Consider the following 7,202-nt stretch of genomic DNA (forward strand, 5'->3'; position numbering starts at 1 on the left):
CATCGTGAAGAAGATGTTAAACAGGATGACGGTTCAGTTAAGAAGCTTCCTGTTATTTATAGCTATCTACGAATGGCTCTATGGAACTTGAAAGGGAAGATACCGAAGGGTGATATAGGCAGGCATTTGGATATAGCCAAGGATTTTGAACCATTCCCTTACCAAGATGGTCGATCAGGTTCGGTGCATTACGATTTTCTCGCTCCTTTTGACACAGAATTGGATTCTTCAAGCCCTTATCGGAAGCATATTTTGGTTCGGCGATGGTTGTGTTACCCGGTTATCTTTCTGGTTTCTATGCCGGTAAGTTTATCTCCATATCATATAATCCTGAGCCCGTAGCTCGACAAGTAGGGTTCGATCAAGGGGTCCCTCATAGGTTCCCTCCTCCAGACAGTTCTAACGCTGAGGACATTGTCGCTAGCTTCAAACGTTACGTCTTCAAAGGGCCAACTCGTTTATCTGATCGAGGGATCGATTTTTCGTTCAAGCATCCCGTCTCCGCGCGGCCCTTGGCGGTTACTGAATGGGATCACGAGTATCATGATCTTTTAAGGTGTCGAGCTCTAAACTTTCTTTTGCGTGAATCATCTCCTCCTCGTGATTTTTTTGTCCAAGATCTTCGGGAACTCCATGCGTCTGGCAGGATCAAGCATGACGATGTTGTGGATGCTGAGCATCGCCTTGTTCCCGCTAACAAAGGTCGCTCGGATCCTGTGGTGACTTCTTGGGCCCCGCCCGAGGGTTATGAACATGTCAAGCCAAAGAAGGGGTCGTTCTCCGATCGAAAACCCCCCTGATGAATGTGAAGACGTCTGCTAGTCCTTCAGCGCCTCAGGTACTCGCTATTTCCTTCGCCTTGAATTTTCCTATTATTCATCATGTTTCCACACTTTATTTTGATTGAGATGGATGGCGGTATCACTTCCCCAGGGAGCCCCTCCTTCCAATCGCCTGGGGTGGAAATCCCCTTGTTACGTGATAAAGGAATACTTAAATATGACCGAGTGTGATTCGACGGAGAATAGTTTGAAGAAAAAGGCTAGACGGAGAATAGTTTGAAGAAAAAGGCTAGACGGAGAATAGTTTGAATCAGTCTTCTGTTCCTCGTCCTTATTCCTATGCTAATACTGCGCCTTTTCAGCCTCGTCAAAGCCATAGGAGGAGCGCGTCGCAGCCCCCGAGGAATGCGAGCGGCAGTCCAACTCCTTCATTTGTAAACCAGTTGAGAGATTTGGGAGTTAGCCTTCCTTCAGGGGCTGGCTGGGTGTCGTTGCGCCTTCGCATATCGTCAATTCACCTTTTTATGGTTGAAACCGTTCGTGGCCAGGGTGAACTTCCGGTGTCTCCCAGTGCCATTCTACAATCAATGAGTCCTTATGGGTCTAGTCGGTCAGTTTTTGGTGGGTCCTCATCCCACGTGGCGTTAGACGTCAATGATTCTGCAGGTAGTTTCTTATTTAATACGTGTCTTTCTTTTTGTTATTCCTCTCTCTTTGCCTTCCTCCTCTCTCTTATTTTTTTCTTATAAATCTAAGTTGGTCTTTCGCGATGGTGAATATTTCTCACTTGTCAGGTTCCACTAGTGACTCTGAGTCCTCTTCTAGTTCCTCAGCGTCTCTCCCTAAGGTTACCGATACTACGCTCGGCTCGTCAATTCCCGAGGTTAGTTTTTTCTTCTCTCCTCTCTTCCATTATTATTGTGTTGTTTCGTTTTTCTGTTTTGACTGATTGCTATCGGTGCTAGGATATGGGTAAGAAGCGGAAGGAAGCTGTGAAGCCCGATATGGACGGTGCTAGGCGCGTCGTTCCCAGTGGTGACGGATCTGTTAAGCATACTAAAGTGCACAGCGATACCTCGTATGTTCCCCCGGAGAAACAAGTTGATGCTCCCGTTACTAACACATCGAACACCCCCATTGTGACGGGAGACCCTGAGGACGCGCAGTTTCGTTTTTCTTTGGTGGTGAGCGTTGCCGAAGCTGAGGTGGATCTTTCTACTCATACCCTCGTCCACGGATTTTGGGTTCCGACTGTTTTGTTGCCAACTATAGGGACATCGTCGAGCGCGGAGGCGGTCATATGGTAAAGGCGGGTCTATTGGGTGTCCCTATCCTATGCTAGATGACTCGAAATCTTCTGGAGATCGCGGACCAGCTTACGCGCGTAGGATATGATCATGTCGATGAGGCGAAGCTACGTAGCTGGGAAGCTTCCGTGCAATCTGCGCTCAATGTTCAGTTTTCCATAGCATGGCTAAGGGAACTGTTGGTGAAGGTGAAGACCCGCAATGATCCTCGCGGTCGCCTTACTAGTCGAATTTATCGGTTGGAGGAGAGGATGCAGAGGTGCTCTAAGGCGACTTCTAGCAATAAGGTGGTGTTGGACCTGCTGCTTATCGACGTTGGTTCGGCAAATGACGAGGTATTGCGAGCCGATGCTGCCGAAGCGAAAGTCCGTGCTGAGCTCGAGGAGAAACGGTGGGAGTTGGAGAGGCTTTAATTTAGTTGCATCGCTCTTATGTTACTTGTTATTTGTTCTTTTATTTCTCTTTGTTGGACTTGATCTTTGTTAGACTTGATGTTTATTGTGGGATATTGGTGTTCAGATTAATTTCTTTTGCTGGTATTTCATTATAGGATACTCTGTTGGTGTTTATGTTAATTTCTCTTGTTGTTGATATTATATTGACTGTTTTATATTCGTGATTATGCATGTAGGGGAGTAGGTAGAATCGTTGTTTTTAGTTTGGGGGTTTTGTTATGTTTGTTTGTAGTAAAGGATTGATGGGTAGCAAAGGATCGCCATTTTTTTTGAAGATCTGTTTAGGGAGGACGTTGGTAAACGCGCCTATTCCTCCCTTATTTGTCTCTTTTTCTCTCTTCTCCCCCTTTTTTTTTGAAGGACTCTGGGTATTGCAGGCGTTTTTCAAATGTTCCTGCTTTCCTTCTCATAGGGGCTATGGGTGGGGCGGGCGTTTATTAAACGCGCCTGTTTTTGGGGTTTTGGGTAGAGCGGGTGTTTTTCGAACGCGCCTCTTTTTATTCAGAGGTGTTCTTAGTTGGACAAGCGTTTATTAAACGCGCCTACTCCTCTCCCTTTATTCCTTTCTTTTAGACGTGTTTGTCAGATGCGCCTTCATCTACTCTGAGGCTTTTATGAATCCGTCTGTCAGTCAGGCGCTTTTGCTTGTACTGAGACTAAAAGTCAGTCGACCAGGCGCTTTTAGCCGCCCGAGGACTGTTCGTTAGTTTGTCAGTCGATCAGGCGCTTTTGCCTGTCTTGAGACCTGTGAATTTGTCGGTCGATCAGGCGTCTTTAGATGCCCTGTGATCTTTTGTGAATTTTTCAGTCGATTAGGTGCCTTTGGCCTCCCTGAGATCTTTTGTGAATTTGTTTGCCCTGAGACCTTTTGTGAATTTTTCAGTCAATCTGGCGCCTTTGGATGCCCCGAGACCTTTTGTGAATTTGTCAGTCAATCAGACGCCTTTGGCTTACCTGAGACCTTTTGTGAATTTGTCAGTCAATCGGGCGCCTTTGGATGCCCTGAGACCTTTTGTGAACTTTCTAGCCAACCGGGCGCCTTTGGCTGCCCCGAGACCTTTTGTGAATTTGTCAATCAATCGGGCGCCTTTGGCTGCCCCGAGACCTTTTGTGACCTTGTCAGTCAATCGGGCGCCTTTGGCTGCCCCGAGACCTTTTGTGGACTTGTCAGTCGATCGGGCGCCTTTGGCTGCCCCGAGACCTTTTGTGGACTTGTCAGTCGATCGGGCGCCTTTGGCTTCCCCGAGATCTTTTGTGGACTTGTTAGTCGATCGGGCGCCTTTGGCTGCCCCGAGACCTTTTGTGAATTTTCCAGTCGATTAGGCGCCTTTGGCTTCCCTGAGACCTTTTGTGAATTTTCAGTCGATCAGGCGCCTTTGGCTGCCCTGAGACCTTTTGTGAATTTGTCAGTCAATCAGGCTTTGGCTTCCCTGAGACCTTTTATAAATTTTTCAGGCAATCAGACGCCTTTGGCTGCCCTGAGACCTTTTGAATAATCTGTTTGCCAAATCATGAGAAATTTTTGTTCTTACCAAAAAGGATAGCGTTTTACAGTTTGCGGAGTCATGCTCCGCGTTGTTCCTCTCTTTCTTTTTCAGGTTAGTGGCGAGGGAATGGGTCGTGCTCAATCGTTTGTTTTGATGTCTCAAGCTCTCTAGCCGCTCACTTGCGTTCGAATATGCTTCGAATGACAAAGCATTCCTCTGGCGGGTGTCCCATTCTTTGGTGGTAATAGCAGTATTTTGCTGAGTTTATATCCATTTTGTTGACATCTACTGTGGTTGGGGGTAGCTGAACTTCTCCTTCAGCGACCCAGCAATTTAGCAGCCTGATCGCGCGTTCCCTATCACAGGGGAGAGGGGGTGGCGTTCTATAATCACGCCTGCTTCCTCCGCTCCTCCCTTGATTTCTGTCGTTGGCGTAAGATTGGTTCCTCCCCTCGTTAGTATTGGGCTTCACGTTGTGCGGCGTTCCCGACACCATGCCAACTGTGGTGCGCCAAGCAGAATATGTAGGTATCTCTTCTACGGAGTCGGCAATCCTCTCAGCTGCCTCTTCTAGTTCAACGAAAGTCTGGAATCTGAAATTAATTAGACCCCTTCTGAAGGCTGGGACCATCCCGCGCACGCAGATTTTTACAAGCGCTTCTTCACTGATATCTTCATGGCAGTCCAGCGTTAGGCGTCGGAAACGCAAGATGTATTTTCCTACTTCTTCGCATGTTCATTGTCCATTCCTGCTCAGGTCTATTGTTGTTATCTTCCTTTTGGCTGAGTAAAACTTTCCAAGAAAGAGCGTGGACAAGGTCTGCCAGGAATCCACACTTTATTCTTTTAGGTTGTCATACCAAGTGAACACCGTGCCGGTGAGTGACTTAGGAAATTCTTTTAAACATAGCTTTTCGCATGTCGCTTTGTCGTTCACTGTTGATAGAAATTGGCTGAGATGTTCTCGCGCGTTTCCTTGACCCTCGTATGCCTTGAACTTCGAGAGACATAGTCTTCGGGGTACGCATATTCTCGAATGTGTGCTGGGTATGGGTTGTGTACCCGTCAAAGTATGTCTTGTTTTATCACGTGATAGTTCTGCTCAAGGTATTCGGCGATCTCTTTTTGTGATGTCATTGTTGTTTTGTCGCCTTTATGTTCTCCTTTTGTTGCCTCCTCGGGGGTGCTTTGGCCTGCTATTACCGCCTGTGTTATCCAGTCTTCAAGCTATTGTCTTATTCGTGAGCGCTCAATCAATTCTTCTTGCATATTTTGTAAGGTCGATGACGCGGATCCCGCTAGCCGAGCCGCCTGCTTGTTTTTTTCCTGTGTTGCTACTCTTTTCCTTTGGGGTTCGTGGCTTGTCGATTGCTTGATAACACCTAAAATTGGTGTTTCTTCCTCTCTATCATCATCTTCTATTATCACCTCATCCAGATCAAGGGGTCGATCAGCCGCTTGGTTTCTTACTACGCCTGAAGTATTCTTGGAACAAAACGACCCTGAACTCGCCGCCGCGGTTTGCAGTTTACAACATTGCCGACTTTTTGTTATACCCAACAGAAAATAGAATTTAGAAAGATGTAATCTTATTTATTATTCATGTGATATTTGTTACTACATTGATTGAAACATAAAATGTAACCCTTTTTCGTAGGAATTACGGATGCACTTAGCACGTGTATCAAGTCTTTGAAATCATAGGCGATCCTAGTGGACCAGTTATAGTCTCGTGAGGGTTTACATAGAGATTTACCCACAAAAACTTCTAAAACTATCAATCTTCGTCCGAGGAATCCAAGTCCGATCCACCCACCATGAAGTCAAGGGAAAACTCCGAGATTTTGGATACCATGAACTGATAGCTTGCATCAAATGCGAATGCTTCCCCCTTTTCCTCCAAGTAGGGAACTTTCACAACTTGATGCTACAAAAACACGACACAAACTTACTTTGTTGGTGGTGTTTAATAGGAAGATCAAACAACTTGGGTTACGTAAAATAAACCACAAAAATACTTATAAATTTTTCAGTGGAGTAGAAAAGTGGCTAGCGTTCAAAATCCGTTTTTGGATAGCTAAAACAGCAAGTATCGCATTTTCAATGAATAGGTGTCTAACATGGATTTGTTGAACACTTCTTCCATTCGGATTCCCAAAATCTTGCCGATATTTGTTGTATACCTTTTCCCAAAAGGTTTCGACATCTACCATTATATAGGACTGATTTTTAATACGAGTTTCGGCGTACCATGCTCTGGTGATGGATAGATCTTCATTTGAATTAAATGATGTCATCGTTGTGTGTATAGGTATTGGGAGAGTTAGAAATAATAGATGATGATTACCCTGGCGACCCTGGTAACTGCAGTCAGGGTAGGAAGTCTACCTATCTACAACCTTGCCGTCTCTGGATAGTCGGCACTGTGACTTAACAAACCATTCATTCTAGACCCTGCCGGCTGAATTATTGAAACTTAACATAGATAAACAAACCATTAATTCAACAACTAGAAATCCAACATTTGTCCAAAATAAGAAAACGTCAAGAATACAAAACAATTTGACTAAGTTAGCCTATGTAAGTGGAGGCCAAGATTTCATCTCCCAATAGATAAATTTATGGCTGTAATTTCTCCCATAAAACTAACATTTAATGACCCATTAATCACTACACCATTTTTTCCGAATCGCAACTAAAATTTGTAACGGCTCAGCAGCCGTTACAACCTAGTCGTAACAGGCCAAAGCCGTTACGAATTTTTTTCCTGATTCATAACAGGGTGCAGCCGCTACGAATCGTAACATGCTAATTTTTACGTGTATTAATCACACGCTTGGTCACACTAGAGCTAGTAACAGATATTAGTTATGCGTGTGCCACTTTTTTCCACCCAAGGTCACTTATGATAGAGGATTATTCCTCCCTTGAAGAGATAAGGGTTTCATCGAGTAAACCCATTTCTTATCTTCACTTTATCTTTCTATCCTCTTCTCATCTCATCGCCTCCACAAAAGATATCAAGACCGATCTCCACAGAAGATATCAGAAATCGACAACAGTTGTAGATTACTATTTTTCCCGTAGTGAGAATTATTGCGGACACCATTGTTACTTGGAGAATCATCAGCATGCACGTTATAATTACCATAAAGGGTCAACCAGGGAATG

This window comes from Papaver somniferum, unplaced genomic scaffold (genome assembly GCF_003573695.1).
Source record: "Papaver somniferum cultivar HN1 unplaced genomic scaffold, ASM357369v1 unplaced-scaffold_57, whole genome shotgun sequence".
NCBI lineage: Eukaryota > Viridiplantae > Streptophyta > Magnoliopsida > Ranunculales > Papaveraceae > Papaver > Papaver somniferum.